Source organism: Macaca mulatta, chromosome 1, assembly GCF_049350105.2.
Source record: "Macaca mulatta isolate MMU2019108-1 chromosome 1, T2T-MMU8v2.0, whole genome shotgun sequence".
Classification (NCBI taxonomy): Eukaryota; Metazoa; Chordata; class Mammalia; order Primates; family Cercopithecidae; genus Macaca; species Macaca mulatta.
The window spans coordinates 188,753,282-188,770,707 of NC_133406.1; positions in this window are offsets into that span (position 1 = coordinate 188,753,282).

Here is a 17,426-nt window from a genome sequence, read left to right on the forward strand (position 1 = left end):
ACTAGGTTCCAGGCACTATTCTAAGCCCTTTATATATTCATCAATTTAATTCTCACAACAACCTTATGAGACAGGTTCTATTATTATCCTTATAAGTAATATTATTATCCCCAATTTATGATGAGGAAACAAAGAGGACAGTTAATCAGCCTAAGGTCATACAGTTAGTAAATACACAGCTGGGACTGAACTCCCAGAGTTTCCACCCTTAACCTCTACATTGTACTTCTGCCTAGTATAAATCCTTCTTGAATGAATACAGTTACCAAGAAAATGGAAATGGATGGAACCAATTAACTAACTCAGGAATCAGGACAGGTATTGAAGCGGAACAGTGGCTGGGGATCTGTGAGACAGTGATACTGGAATTTGCATCTATTCTAACTAAGCAGGCTTGGGTCTGGGAAAAGGGCTATCAGGGTTGATTTACAATGCAGTAAGTAGGAAGGAGCAAAGTAATTCTTGGTTAAGTACAGCCCTGGGATAGGGAATTATCCTCCTTCGCATCCTGAAGAGCCCCTGAAACCTGGGCAGGGATTCACGCTGATAGCAAGTATATGGACGGGTGCTGGAAACACAGTCCCCATCACATCTCATGGGACACATTCAAAGGAACCCACTCCAGCACTGGCAGTAAGAGAGCAAAGAAGAAGACCTCTCTCAACTATTCGCGTTTCAACCTCCTCTGGCCTTGGCAGCTGCACCCAGCGTTTTATGGGATACTACTGGGAGATCCTTTAAGATACAGAGTGTTAGGTGACCCAGCTAGTTATGTGCGTCTTTGCCACCACTAGCAGTGAGCTTCTGGAGGTTGGGGAAGAACGTTTGGTTTCCTTTTCAATCCCCGGGTCCCACATAGGTTCTGGCACATTGAGGGTATCCAATGCCCATTTGTTGAATGAAGAGAACTGAATGCTTGTTCCAGATGGGATGGTACCTAGACAAGGCAGTTGCTGATATCTTAGATGTTTTAGCTGAAGGGTGGTGGTAGTGATGGTATTTTGGAAGGACATTGAGAGAATGGAGAAATCATAGTCTAGCTAGTTCTAGAGAGGTCTGTGAAGAAAATTGTTTGTTTAAGCCATCACAAATGTAAAGTCCTTCCTGGCCCAAGGTCTTATTTAAATCCTTTCCTAAAACCTCTGCAGTCTGCTTAAGTTGGAGAATTCTTTTTGCTATATTTATTCAAGAACAAGTTGGTAACAGTACACAGAGTCCGCTATTGCGCACCTATGGGAACTGTTTTTCCTTTCTTTTTGGGGGCGAGGGGCAGTGTCAGGGTCTCACTCTGTCACCCAGGTTGGAGTGCAGTGGTGCAATCATAGCTTACTGTAAACTTGAATTACTGGGCTTAAGCAATCCTCCCACCTCAGCCTCCCAAGTAGTTAGGACTCAGTCTCATGCCACCATGCCTGGCTAACTCAAAAACAATTTTTTTGAGAGATGGGATCTCATATGCTGCCCAGGCTGGTCCTGAACTCCTGGCCTCAAGTGATCCTTTCACCTCAGTCTCTCAAATTACAGGCATGAGCCGCAATCCCCAGCCAGGGAGCTGTTTTTTCCAACTCCCTGCTTTTGCAAGAGCTGCCTGAATAAAATCTGTGCCTATAGAAAAGGAGGCCTCTAGCCCCTCATTAATGGTGTGCTTCTGCTTTGCACAGTAGATATACGGGATGTCTTTGAATCAGCTATTAATTGTCTACATTAAATACTTGGGTTTTCTCTGTATGACTCAATAAACCAACTCGTTAAAAGAACAGTAGCTAAAAATAAGTAGCTATTTTTCAGCATAGGGGTGTGTGTGTGTGTGTGTACAATATGCATATGTATGTATATATTTTACCCATCACATGAGCAGATTTCTTTACATTATATTAAAAATATGATTCTAGAAATACTTCTGTTCCATAAGACTGCTCATCCTCAGCAGATTAGAACTGCATAAATATCCCTTGACTGCTAGGATCAGGGTCACCCCTTTCCCTTTCTTCATTTGTTCGCTTTTCCAAAGGACTCCACTTATCTTTGTGCTGCTATAACAAAATACCCAAGACTGGGAAATTTATGAATGGCACAAATTTATTTCCTCACCATTCTGGAGGCTGGAAAGCCCAAGATAAAGGCTCCAGTATGACTGGTGTCTGGTGAGGGCTATTCTCTGCTTCCAAGATGGCACCTTGTTGCTGCATTCTCTGGAGGGGAGGAATGCTGCATCCCCACAAGGTGGAAAAAAATAGAAGGGGCAAAAAGGGCAAATCCCCTCCAGTAAGCAAGCCCCCTTCCTTTCTCTCTCTCTCTCTCTCTTTTCTTTCTCTCTCTCTTTCCTTCCTTCCTTCCTTCCTTCCTTCCTTCCTTCCTTCCTTCCTTCCTTCCTTCCTTCCTTCCTTCCTTCTTCTTTCTCTCTCTCTCTCTCTCTCTCTCTCTCTCTCTCTCTCTCTCTCTCTCTCTCTCTCTCTCTCTCTCTCTCTCTCTTTCTTTCTTTCTTTCTTTCTTTCTTTCTTTCTTTCTTTCTTTCTTTCTTTCTTTCTTTCTTTCTTTCTTTCTTTCTTTCTTTCTTTCTTTCTTTCTAGATGAAGTCTTGCTCTGTTGCCCAGGCTGGAGTGCAGTGGTGCAATCTTGGCTCACTGCAAGCTCTGCCTCCTGGTTTCAAGCAATTCTCTTGCCTCAGCTTCCTGAGTAGCTGGAACTACAGGTGCCTGCCACCACCACATCTGGCTAATTTTTGTGTTTTTGGTAGAGATGGGGTTTCACCATGTTGGCCAGGCTGGTCTTGAACTCCTGACCTCAGGTGATCCACCCACCTCAGCCCCACAAAGTGCTGGGATTACAGGCATGGCCACAGCTACCGGTCCTCCCAGCAAGCCCTTTTTTTTTTGAGACGGAGTCTTGCTCTGTCGCCAGGCTGGAGTGCAGTGGCACTCAGGGAATAATTTCCTAGGAGTACTGAGTCATTCATTCATTCAACAAATATTATAGAGCACTTACTATGTGCTTCATATGATGAGAGTAACTAAGGATAAGGGTATGAATCAGGACTAGTGGAGCTTGGCAGGGAGAGAGACATATAAACCAATAAATGTGATATCAGAGTTAAAGACAGTCATAAAAACAACAAAAGTACTGTGGGCATCCAAAGGAAAGGAAGGACTGGTTTGATCTCAGGGTGGTCCTCAGCCACAGAGGATGGTACTTTAGAGCTAATATTTCTAAATTCCAACAGGTGCCCCCCTGTTTCTCTGGGATGATTTATTAATAAAGATTTATTAAGAGCCAAGTGTGGTGGCTCATGCCTATAATCCCAGCACTTTATTTGGGAGGCCGAGGCAGGTGGATCACCTGAGGTCAGGAGTTTGAGACCAGCCTGGCCAAAATGGTGAAACCCCATCTCTAATTAAAAAAAAAATAAGAAAAGAAAAAAAATTAGCTGGTTGTGGTGGTGGGCGCCTGTAATCCCAGCTACTTGGGAGGCTGAGGCCTCATCCAGCCCCGGTGACAAAAGCAGGACTCCATCACAAAAAAAAGAAAAAAAAAAAGCCTGGCACGGTGCCTCACGCCTGTAATCCCAGCACTTTGGAAGGCTGAGGCAGGTGGATCACCTGAAGTCAAGAGTTTGAAACCAACCTGACCAACATGGTGAAACCCCATCTCTACTAAAAAAAATACAAAAGTAGCCGGGCGCGGTGGCTCACGCCTGTAATCCCAGCACTTTGGGAGGCCGAGGCGGGCGGATCACAAGGTCAGGAGATCGAGACCATGGTGAAACCCCGTCTCTACTAAAAATACAAAAAATGAGCCGGGCGCGGTGGCGGGCGCCTGTAGTTCCAGCTACTCGGGAGGCTGAGGCAGGAGAATGGCGTGAACCCAAGAGGCGGAGCTTGCAGTGAGCCAGGATCGCGCCACTGCACTCCAGCTTGGGCGACAGAGCGAGACTCCGTCTCAAAAAAAAAAAAAAAAAAAAAATACAAAAGTAGCCGGGCGTGGTTGTGAGTGCTTGTAGTCTCAGCTACTGGGAAGGCTGAGGCAGGAGAATCACTTGAACCCAGGAGCTGGAGGCTGCAGTGAGCCAAGATCCTGTCATTGCACTCCAGCCTGGGCAATAGAGCGAGACTAAGTTTCAAAAAAAAAAAAAAGAAAATCTGTATTCGTAACCAATGAATCTCATTGCTTCTTGATCTCAACTGATCCTCCTGGGATTAGCAACAATCTCTCTTAAATTTCTTCATTTTTCCCCATTTCATTGATATTGCTGCAATTTTTTTTTTTTTTTTTTTTTTTTGAGACGGAGTCTCGCTTAGTCGCCCAGGATGGAGTGCAGTGGCACGGCTCACTGCAAGCTCCACCTCCCGGGTTCACGCCATTCTGCTGCCTCAGCTTCCCAAGTAGCTGGGACTACAGGCGCCCGCCGCCACGCCCGGCTATTTTTTTGTATTTTTAGTAGAGACGGGGTTTCACCGTGTTAGCCAGGATGGTCTTGATCTCCTGACCTCGTGATTCGCCCGCCTCAGCCTCCTAAAGTGCTGGGATTACAGGCGTGACCCACCGTGCCCGGCCTATTGCTGCAGTTTACACCATCAATTTACCTCACCAGAACAGCATAGTAGTTAAGAACACAGGTTCTGGAAACAGACTCTGTAGATTTGAATTCTGGTTCACTAGCTATGCATCTTTGGGAAAATTAATCTCCTTAATCTCTGTATAACTCAGGTTCCACATCTGTAAAGGCGGGATACTTCTTAGGGTTGCTGTGAGAATTAAATGAGTTAATATATATAAACTGCTTAGAAGAATACCCGGGAGGCAATAAATGCTAGCTGCCATACTCTTCCTGGTTTCTTTCTGTATCAGAGTTCTGGCAGGAATCAGAGGGCATACTCAAACTAGATAATTTGAAGAGTGCTTAATAAAGGAATCATTTATAAGATGAGCGCAGGGTTCAGGGAGACCAAAAAGGGATACAAAGTTTCCCCAGTGCTAGCTAGCAACAGCTTGCTAATCATCACTACCCAAAGGTAGTAACAAGGGCTGGGGTGGGAGTGATTTGATTACCAGAATCTGAAGAGAGCAACTGTGTGGCAGATGTTGTCTGCTAAGAGCAGTGACCTTTGGTGGAGAGAAGTGTCCTCACACAAAGACTCACTAGGGAAGGAGCTGGGGGATCAATTCTTGGACCTGTCTTTCCCTCTGACCTCTGATCTCCTACTGCTATCTCCCAATGCTGGACTCAACCAAAAGCCAGAGGGCAAAGGAGTCCAGCAGGAGCCCACATAGGTCAAACTTCAGGGATACGCAGCAGGTAGAGTAGAGGGAGTACAGCAGGTCTTCCATTAATGTCATTATGTTCAGCGACGTTTCATTATGATGCGGATGAAAAAAATTGATTCCTGGCAGAGGCCGCTGTGTGTGAAGTCTGCACATTCTCTCCATGACTGCGTGGGTCTTCTCTGGGTACTCCAGTTTCCTCCCACATCCCAAAAATGTGCACATTAGATGAACTCATGTGTCTGAACGGTCCCATTCTGAGTGTGGCGTGTGTGTGAGTGTGCCCTGTGAGGGAATGCCGTCCTGTCCAGGGCTGGTTCCTGCTTTGTGCTCGGCTGCTGGGGTAGGCTCTGGCCACCTGTAACCCTGATCTGGAATAATTGGGAAAAGAATTATCTTATACTTATTTTATTAATCTTTCTTAAATGTATGTATAGCTCACATTTATTATATTTCAAGGTTTAATATTGGAAGTGTTTTGGGTCTTTATTTAGATGTTTGATGATGTTTTGTGACCAGAAATATGCCATAGGAACTTAATTATTTATATCAATTAGCCTACAGCTAAATTGGTTTCTTTATACGTTGTTTCCCTTAGTCACAGTTTCCAAGAATCTATCGATGACATTGAGGACTTACTGTATCCTGGAGATGCAAACAGAAAATATCTAGCACACATTCCTCCTAGCCTTGCCCTCCTCCGTTCTTTGTCTTGCAGCCAGAACGATCTTTCTAAAGCAGAAAATGATCTTGTTCTGCCTCATCTGATGCACGCTGGTAGCTCCCCATTTCTCTCAGGATAAAGTCTTTACTCCTTAACATAAAATGCAGGGCTTAATAATTATCTCCAGTTCACCCCTCCAGTCTTAACTCTCGCCATTTTCCTCTCAACCTTTCCGGTTGAGCCATATGTAATTACTTTCAAACCTACAAGAGCATTCCTTTCTTTGACCTTACTTATGTCCTGGAACTCTGCTTGGAATGATCCTTCTCCCCTTTAATTCTCCTTCACTGAACTAATTCTTACTCATCCTTTACTTATACATAGAATGAAGGGGTTTCTCTCACCCAGCTAGATTTTGGGGGAATCTAAGCTCTGTTTCTGTGGCAATGCTTTTTTTTTTTTTTTGAGACGGAGTCTCGCTCTTGTCACCAGGCTAGAGTGCAGTGGTGCAATCTCTGCTCATTGCAACCTCCGCCTCCCAAGTTCAAGTGATTCTCCTGCCTCAGCCTCCCGAGTAGCTGGGATTACAGGCATGAGCCATCACGCCCAGCCAGTAGCAATGATTTTCTGAAAGTAGTGGCATGTTGAGGCTTATATTTGGTAGTATTTTCATCTTTTATGTGGATTTTTTTTATTTTCATGAGGTTCTAATTATATATGATAGGTACTTAGCCTACAAGATAGTAGTGAAAATAATGAGTTGAGTTTGTAATGAGCTTATCAATATATAACTTCGAAGGGATCTTTTGAAAACCACTGAAACCTAATCTATATTCCTGGAATCTTGGGATGCTAAGATAGACTTCTAGGAGTCTTATTTGCATTGAGAAATATGGGAGCTATTTCCCAATGAGAAATATGGGAGCTATGGTAAGTATTCCCTTTGGAAAGATGAATGGGCTCTGACAGACAGGAAATCAGTCACGAGTGGAATGTAGACAAAAGCTGCTTTTGACCTGTGGGCTGAAGAATGAGAAGAAAATAAAATGTAATAAAGGTTTGTTTTTTCAAAACTATATAGTCATCTTCTATATACCAGATAACATATTTTCTCCAAGTAGAAGTGAATTCACAATATTGAAGAACTTCTAGACTGGACGCAGTGGCTCATGCCTGTAATCCTAGCACTTTGGGAAGCCGAGGCAGGAAGATTGCTTGAGCCTGGCCAACATGGCGAAACCACCCACCTCCCCCAAACTCCGACCCCTGCACAACCTCCCCACTTCCCCCACCCTGTCTCTACAAAAAATACAAAAATTGGCTGGGCGTGGTAGCACACGCCTGCAGTCCTAGCTACTTCGGGGGCTTAAGCAGAAGGATTGCTTGAACCCCAGAGGTAGAGGCTGCAGTGAACTGAGGTCGTGCCACTGCACTCCAGCATGGGTGACAAAGTGAGACCCTGTCTCAAAACAACCAAAACCAGAACAACATCTATTGAATGCTCCTTTGACTCTTTTTTTGCAAACAAAACCCAAAACGAACAGACAAAAAACCCCAAAGGCTCTCATAATGGAGGAACATGGGTGGTGATTTAAAGGGAGATAGGATGTGTTCTGGCAAAATCCAGATGGAAAAGCTGCTTCTTTTTCCCCCTTAAGACCAAACATTCTTGTTGAAGAACAAGACACCCACTTCTGTGTCTCTAGCTCCACCTTGAGGTTTATCCAGAAATCACCTATTCTGGCCACAATAGGTGAATCAGGTTAAAAAGAGCCGAGATCTTTATGCTGTGCCAACAGCTCTTGAACGTGTACCTTGGGCCAGGCTCTGTAATAAGTGCTCTTTGAGCATAATGACACTTAATCCTCACAATAATCTTATGACAAATGTATTTTATAATGAGAAAAATTAAGATTAAGAGAGTTTCAAGAATTTAGGACTCGTCTAAGATCACACAAGTGGCAGAGGCAGGATTTGAACCCAGCATCTTCTAGGCCTTTGTTTTCATTCACTGCTGTCTGTGTATACACTCATGTGCACATCTATCACATATGTTTTTCTTTTTCTTTACAACATGCTTGTACATCAATCATTTTATTTAATTCTCACAACAATTCTATTAAGTGGGAATTAATATCCTTTTTTTAGAAGAAGGTGAAGCTTAGAGAAATAACCTAATTTTCCCTAGGTCATATGGCTCTTAAGTAGTGAGTTTAACCCAGGGCTCCTTTCTCAACTATATGAATAACATGCAACTTCTCAAGCTGACTTGTGATGACTCCTCACAACTTCTTGTCAATAGTTCCTTGATATTACCAAAGAATTCATCTGAAGACTCTTGCAAACCCCCCTACTTTAGGAGTGACACTGTAGAATATAATTTCCAAACAAGACACATGTACAATGAGAAGAGTACAGTAAAGCAAAGTTAACACTTGGATGAGGTGGGGCACGGTGGCTCATGCCTGTAATCCCAGCACCTTGGCAGGCCGAGGTGGGTGGATCACTTGAGTTCAGGAACTCAAGACCACTCTGAGAAACATGATGAAACCCCGACATTACAAACAATACAAAAATTAGCCAGGCTGGCAAAATCCTGTCTCTACAAAAAATACAAAAATTAACCAAGCATGATAGTACACACCTATAGTCCCAGCTACTCGGCAGGCTAAGGTGGGAGGATTGCTTGAGCTGGGAAGGCAGAGGGCCCTGGATGCTATAGGAGATTGACTAGGCTGATTTACTAAGGGACATTTTCCCACAGACCAGCATCATGGTGCATGATCTAAACTGGCTCTGTAATGATGTTAAAAATTATTCCAGGTCAGGGACCACTGGGGTTCATCACTTTTGATTAATGGAAATGAATATTAATATTAAATCCATTAAATGCAAAATATATTTAGTGATGGTATGCTCCTACTGCTGGAATCTGCATTTTCTTTCTTTTTTGTGTGATGTCCCGTGTTTGCCTGCAAACACTTTCTGTCCTTCTGCCAATGGAACAGAAAATTTGAGAGTTGTGAGATAAACGATAACACCAAGTGCTGGAGGAAAGAAGACAGAGTATCTGTCTGTACCAGGAGAACAGGAGAAAGTTTAGAAACAGGGCTAAAGGACCAGGAAGTATTCTCTAGGTATAAATGTCTGGCTGTTAGGAATGGGAGAGAGTTGAGAGGACCTCCCAGGAAGAGGGGAAAGAAAGGGCAGATACAAGAAAGTCTGCACACAGAGTGGTGTGAGTAGGTTGTGTGGCTCCTGATGGTTGAAGTTTAAAATCAGAAGGGAGATTTGAGTAGGCGCTTACTTCTCAATAGGCTGCTCTGTTTTCTAAATATACCAGAGCAATAGTAAATAAGCATTTAATGCAAAACTTGCCTTCTTAAAACAGTGACTTTGGGATCATCAAAATTGCATTGTAATTGAGGACAACAGAAGCACAGGGGAGTGAATAGATGACCTCAGGACAGCGTATTCTAGGCTGAGATAGAATACAGCATTCTCTTTCACCGCCTTTTTTTTTTTTTTTTTTTTTTTTGATTCTGGGATGCATGTGCTGAATGTGCAGGTTTGTTACATAGGGATACATGTGCCATGGTGATTCGCTGCACTTATCTACCCATCATCTAGGTTTTAAGGCCTGCATGCATTAGGTATTTGTCCTAATGCTCTCCCTCCCCTTGCTCCCCACCCCCTGACAGGCCCCAGTGTGTGACATTCCCCTCCCTGTGTCCATGTGTTCTCATTGTTCAACTCCTACATACGAGAGAAAACATGCGATATTTGGTTTTTTGTTCCTGTGTTAGTTTGCTGAGAATGGTGGCTTCCAACTTCATCCATGTCCCTGAAAATGACATGAACTCATCCTTTTTTTATGACTGCAAAGTATTCTATGTTGTATATGTGTCATATTTTTTTTTTATCCAGTCTACCTTTGATGGGCATTTGGAATGGTTCCAAGTTTTTTGCTATTGTAAATAGTGCTGCAATAAACATAAGTGTGCATGTGTCTTTACAGTAGAATGATTTATAATCCTTTGGGTACATACCCAGTAATGTGATTGCTCAGTCAAATGGTATTTCTGGTTCTAGATCCTTAAGGAATCACCACACTGTCTTCCACAATGGTTGAACTAATTTACACTCCCACCAACAGTGTAAAAGCGTTCCTGTTTCTCCACATCCTCTCCAGCACCTGTTGTTTCCTAGCTTTGTAATGAACGCCATTCTAACTGGCGTGAGAAGGTATCTCATTGTGGTTTTGATTTGCATTTCTCTAATGACCAGTGATGATGAGTTTATTTTCATATGTTTGTTGGTCACATAAGTGTCTTCTTTTGCAAAGTGTCTGTTCATATCCTTTGCCCACTTTTTGATGGAATTGTTTGGTTTTTTTTCTTGTAAATTTGTTTAAGTTCCTTATAGATTCTGGATATTAGACTTTTGTCAGATGAATAGACTGGCAAAATTTTCTACCATTCTGTAGGTTGCCTGTTTAGTATGGTGATTGTTTCTTTTGCTGTACAGAAGCTCTTTAATTAGATTCCATTTGTCAATTTTGGCTTTTGTTGCCATTGCTTTTGTTGTTTTAGTCATGAAGTCTTTGCCCATGCCTATGTCCTGAATGGTATAGCCTAGGTTTTCTTCTAGGGTTTTTATGGTTTTACATTTTATGCTTAAGTCTTTAATCCATCTTGACTTAATTTTTGTATAAGGTATAAGGGAGGGGCCCAGTTTCTGCTTTCTGCATATGGCTAACCAGTTTTCCCAGTACCATTTATTAAATAGGGAATCCTTTCCCCATTGTTTGTTTTTGTTAGGTTTGTTGAAGATCAGGTAGTTGTAGATGTGTGGTGTTATTTCTGAGGCCTCTGTTCTGTTCCATTGATGTATATATCTGTTTTGGTACCAGTACCATGCTGTTTTGGTTACTGTAGCCTTGTAGTATAGTTTGAAATCAAGTAGTGTGATGCCTCCAGTTTTATTCTTTTTGCTTAGGATTGTCTTGGCTATACAGGCTCTTTTTCGGTTCCATATGAAATTTAAAGCAGTTTTTTTTCATAGTTCTGTGAAGAAAGTCAATGATAGCTTGATGGAAATAGCATTGAATCTATAAATTACTTCGGGCAGTATGTTCATTTCCACGATATTGACTCTTCCTGTCCATGAGGATAAAATGTTTTTCCGTTTGTGTCCTCTCTTATTTCCTTGAGCAGTAGTTTGTAGTTCTCCTTGAAGAGGTCCTTCACGTCCCTTGTAAGTCGTATTCCTAGGTATTTTATTCTCTTTATAGCAGTTGTGAATGGGAGTTCACTCATGCTTTGGCTCTCTGCTTGTCCATTATTGGTGTATAGGAATGCTTGTGATTTTTGCACATTGATTTTGTATCCTGAGACTTTGCTGAAGTTGCTTACCAGCTTAAGGAGTTTTTGGGCTGAGACGATGGGGTTTTCTAAATATACCATCATGTCATGTGCAAACAGAGGCAATTTGACTTCCTCTCTTCCTTGAATTTGCATTTTCAAGGCAGTCCATAAAGAAGTGGATAATTCAAAGGAATGAATTAACTTTAAACCACAGGCATTTGATGTAGGCCCTAGGAGTAGCTATTATTGGTGATAAAATGGTGTAATGGAAAAGCTGTGAGCTTTGTAGTAGGACCTAAGTCTGCATTCCTGCTCTGCCACTTGCTAGCTGTGTGTCCTTGGGCAAGTTATTAATGTTTCTGGCCTCAATTTCCTTATTGTTGAATGAGGAGTCAGTGGACTCAGAGGATACTAACTTTTGTAAATCTGTCTTATTTTTCATAGAAAGTAATTGCTAAAGTTGGTATACCAGTAAACAAATTGTCCTGTTAGAATCTAATGACTGATTTTCAATAGATGGAAGAAGTGGTCACACCATGAGTTAAGGTGCGAAAGCACTCAGTAGATCTTTGGGAAGTGAAATTTCGAAGAACATATACACAATAGACAGAATAATGGCCTCCCAAAGATGTCCACGCCCTAATTCCTGGAATCGGTGAATATGTTAAGATATATGGCAAAGGAGAATTAAAATTACTTAAGAAATTAAGGTTACTAATCAATTGAATAGCGAGGTTATCTTGGATTATTGGAGTTGGCCCAACGTAATCTCAAGTATCCTTAAAAGTAAAATAGGCTGGGCGCGGTGGCTCAGGCCTGTAATCCTAGCACTTTGGGAGGCCGAGGTGGGCGGATCACAAGATCAGGAGACCATGCCGGCTAATACGGTGAGACCTGTCTCTACTAAAAATACAAAAAATTAGCCTGGCATGGTGGCGGGTGCCTGTAGTCCCAGCTACTCGGGAGGCTGAAGCAGGCGAATTGCTTGAACCTAGGAGACGGAGGTTGCAGTGAGCCGAGATTGCGCTACTGCACTCCAGCCTGGGCGACAGAGCCAGACTCTGTCTCAAAAAAAAAAAAAAAAAAAAAAAAAAAAAAAAGTAAAATAGAGAGTCAGAGGAAGATACAACTATGGAAGACAGACAGAGAGATACAATGTTGCTTGCTTTGAAGATGGAGGAAGAAGAACACACGCTAAAGAATGTGAGCAACATCTGGAAGCTGGAAATAGCAAGGAAACAGACGATCTTCTAGAGCCTTTAGAAAAGAATGCAACTCTGCCCACCCCTTAATTTTAGGCCAGTGAGAACTGTGTCAGACTTCTACAGAACTGTGAAATAATACATTTGTATTGTTTAAGCCACTACGTTTGTGGTAATTTGTTACAGCAGTAATAGAAAACTAATACAACCCACATAAGTCCATTACTGTGTCCAGACTTGTTACCTGTTTCCTATAGTGGAGTGGAAAAACCACTGGACTTGGAAGTTGTGGTTTTCTTTTTTTTTTTTTTCTTTTTTTTTTGAGACGGAGTCTCACTTTATCACTCAGGCTGGAATGTAGTGGCACAATCTCGGCTCACCCTCCGCCTCCCGGGTTCAAGCAATTCTCTGCCTCAGCTTCCTTAGTAGCTGGGATTACAGGTGCCCTCCATCACGCCTGGCTAATTTTTGTATTTCTAGTAGAGACAGGGTTTCACCGTCTTGGCTTGGCTGGCCTTGAACTCCTGACCTCGTGATCCACCCACCTCTGCCTCCCAAAGTGCTGGGATTACAGGCGTGAGCCCTTGTGCCCGGCCAATGCATCCTATACATGTAGGAAATTATTATTTACAGTGCCTGATACATAATTAGTAGGCAAAAAACATTTGCTAAGTGAGACTAATTATTACTTGACAGTCCTTGGGATGTGGAAATGTGATTGCAAAACATGTGTTAGCTACTTTGGGGAGGAAAAGAGATCATATATAGTATCTACTCCTCAATTAATTACAATATAATTAGGGAGGTAATATTCATGAGAAGATTTAAACAGGAGTTCAAAATTTATATAAGACAATAGTACAAGAGAAGTCACAGGTTATACATGATTTACTGCCAAGGAAGTGATACCAACAACATGTATCCCAAGTTCAGGTATGGAATAGATACAGGCTGTAATAGTCAAAGTTCAGGTATGGAATGAGTGTGGGCTGTAATAGTCAAAGAAGGCTTCTAGGAGGAGGTAGGTCTTCAGCAGGATCTTGGAGAGTGTGGGTAGAGGAAGAATAATTGCTACTGTTACCCCCACAAACATCATTTTTCTGCCCACAATTTCAGGAATTTACATTGTTCATTTAAGACACTGATAGTTCCAATGTTTCAAATGGTACCCTTTTTGTCTCCCTTCTGTTGTAACATTTTTCCTTTTTATTTTGAAATAATTTCCAACTTACAGGAAAGTAACAAGAACTGTACAAATAAGTCACTTTTTCCCCTTTGAGAGTAGGTCACCCCGATGATGTTCCATCATTCACAAATTCTCAAAATCAGGAAATTAACACTGATGTATTACTATCATCTAATCCACAGAACCCATTTAAGTTTAAGCAGTTATCCCAATAATGTCACTGAAAGTGATGCATTTAGTTATGTCTCATTAATCTTTAATCAGAACAATTCTTTAGTCTTTCTTCGACTTTCATGACCTTGCTACTTGTAAAGATTATAGGTGAGTTATTTTATAGAATATCCCTCAATTTGATTTGTCTGATGTTTCTTCTTGATTAGATTCAAGTTATGCATTTTGGGCAGGAATAGCACAGAAGGCATGCTGGGTTTTTCCTCATGACATACCATCAGGCTGTAGCAATTTCAATTGTCTCCTTACTAATATTATTAATTTACAGATTAAATGGTGTTTGCCAGGTTTTTCCACTGTTAAGTTATCTTTGTCTCTTCTTAATCAAGAAGTATTTTGTGGGGAGATACTTTGAGACTATGTAAATATTCCATTCCTCATCAGATGTGTACCAAGAAGTTTAGCATACATAGATGTTTCTTGGTTGATTCATTACTGTTATGATGGCCAAGTGGGGATTTTCTAATTCCATCATTGCTTGTACATTTATTGTTGGCATTATACTGTAATAAAAAGTTTTCTCTTTTCATTCACTCATTCATTCAGCAGTTTAGACACATTACTTCCTATTTTACACAATGAGTTATAATTTGTTACTATTGTTATTTATTTTGAGGCTCAGATTGTCCACATTCTGGCCCTGGGAGTGAGAGTCCCTTCAAGCTAGCCTCTGGGTCTTTTTGACATGTCCTCATTATTCTATGAATAGTTCTTTACTTTGTGGCTTAGCAAGATGTTCCAGGTTCATCTTGTACCTTCTCTGCCCTAGCCTTGGAATCAGTCATTTCTCCAGGAAGCCCTGGTTCTTTTTATTGGAAAATGGCCTTTTAGTAAAGAATGCATTTGGAAACCAAAATGGAGGCATTAGGTGTGCTCATTGCTGTTGGGTGTCACTGCTCCTAGGTCCTCTTAGTGAACATAGCTAGAGAATATGTGTGTGTATACACACACACACACCCACACACACCCCTTACTATTTTTGAGACAGAGTCTTGCGTTGTCACCCAGGCTGGAGTGCAGTAGTGCAATCTCGGCTCACTGCAACCTCCGCCTCCCGGGTTCAAGTGATTCTCCTGCCTCAGCCTCCCAAGTAGCTGGGACTATAGGCGTGCGCCACCCCACCCGGCTAATTTTTGTATTTTTAGTAGAGACAGGGTTTTGCTCTGTTAGCCAGGCTGGTCTCAAACTGCTGACCTCAGGTTATCCACCCGCTTCGGGCTCCCAAAGTGCTGGGATTACAGGCATGAGCCACCGTGCCAGACCACACACACACACACACACACACACACACACACACACACACACACACACATCTATGTTTTATTCTATGTCCACCTATTGCAAATCATGAGTTTACACAAATACCTACAATTCCAATCCAACACCACAGAGTTCATTCTAATTTTCTGCTTTTCCATATTTGTAACTCCTTACACCCACTGTGAGAAGCCTGGCTCCCATTTCCCATTATCTTCAATATATTTATTTATTTGGTAAATCACCCCTCTTTGTAACCAATCTCCCATTGTTACTGTGGCCCTCACCTCTCCGCTCCTTACTCTGCTTGAATTCTGACACTGCACCATCAGCCTATGTGGTCACCCTCCTTAACTGTGCATGCTCTAACAAATATCATCATGCTGTTACCACACATGCTGGGCACAGGTGCCAGGCTTGCTTAGCTCTACCCTAAGTAAATGACTTTTAGACACAATTATTTAGAAAGGTAGGCAGGCTGTTGGAAAGCCAGATGCTTTCTTAATGAGAGTTATCAACTGTCATTTTTGTGTCATTTTGTGTATATGTTATAACATTTGTTACTTCGCATATTACATTTAAAGCTTAGACTGGGGGGTTAGTTGGGCACAGTAGCTCACACCCTGTAATCCCAGCACTTCGGGAGACCAAGGTGCTTGAGTGGATCGCTTGAGCCCAGGAGGGCAAGACCAGCCAGGGAAACATGGTGAAAGCCTGTTTCCAAAAAATAAAATTGAATAAAATAAATAAAGCTTAGACTTGGGGTGTTAACCCCAAGCAAGAGAGAATATCAATGATCAAATTAACACATCATAAGCCTATTTATTCTAGGTATGTGACAGGCAACATGTAAGAGATGAAAGAATATAATCTTTGGAATCAGACACTCATGGTTTGCAATTTTGGTAGTCCCACTTTCTTATTGTTGATTTTGTGCAAGTTATCTAACTTCTCTCAACCACAGTTTCTTCATCTATAAACTGGTGAATAACAGATTTAGGTTCCTGCGAGGATTAAGTGAGTTAATGAAAGTAACAGTCTTAGAGGCCGGGCGCAGTGGCTCATGCCTGTAATCCCAGCACTTCCGGAGGCCGAGGTAGGTGGATTACCTGAGGTCAGGAGTTCAAGACCAGCCTGACCAATGTGGTGAAACCCTGTCTCTACTAAAAATGCAAAAATTAGCTGGGCATGGTGGCAGGTGCCTGTAATTCCAGCTACTCAGGAGGCTGAGGTAGGAGAATTGCTTGAACCCAGGAGACAGAGGTTGCAGTGAGCCGAGATTGTACCACTGCACTCCAGCCTGGGCAACAGAGCGAGACTCCATCCCCGCCACGGTCCCCACCCCCGCCAAAAAAAAAAAAAAAAAAAGAAAGTAACAGTCTTGGCACAAAGTATTACAGTTACTCAAGAAACAGAAACTACCAGCTGGGCTTGGCTTCAAGACATGTGAAATTTAAATAAGGAAAAAAAAAAAGCAAATATCACATTTACCAGTTCCCACAAAAGCAGAACTTTCTATACTACTACCTATCCTTTCAGTCTCAACATTGACTTTGTATGTTTCAAAACAAAAAACAAAAAAAACAAAAACAAAAAAAAAAAAAAAAGAGGAGGCTGGTGACTGTCAGAAGGGAACTCTTTAAAATTCCTGCTGCTTCTTTCTTCCTAAAACTATTTAAAATTTTTGCTGCATTTTCACCTATCTGTGTCTCTTTCCTTCTAGGCCCAATGATAATGATCTTCCTCTCCAATTTAAGGCTAATCCCACTCTTCTGTCTCTCCAGGGATCTTGAAACTTCAATTTCCCATATCATTCATTCATCAATTTGACAAGTATTTATTGAATACCCACTACGTGCCAGGCCCCATTTTTGACTCTAGGGATGTAGTGGGGAACAAGACAAATGAAGTATCAACTTTCTCATGGGCCTATAATATAGAGAAGGTATATAGACAGTGAGCTAATAGACAAATAATATAATTTCAGATGATGAGTATTATTTTAATTAATTATTTTTCTGAGACAGGGTGTTGCTCTGTCATCCAGACTGGAGCACAGTGGCATGATCATGGCTCACTGCAGCCTCACCCTCTTGAGCTGAAGCAACCCTCCCACCTCAGCCTCCCAAGTATCTGGCGTGCACCACCACACCTGGCTAATTTGTGTGTGTGTGTGTATTTTTTGTAGAGATGGGGTTTCACCATGTTGCCCAGGCTGGTCTCAAACTCCTGGCTTGAGCAACCCACCCACCTCAGCCTCC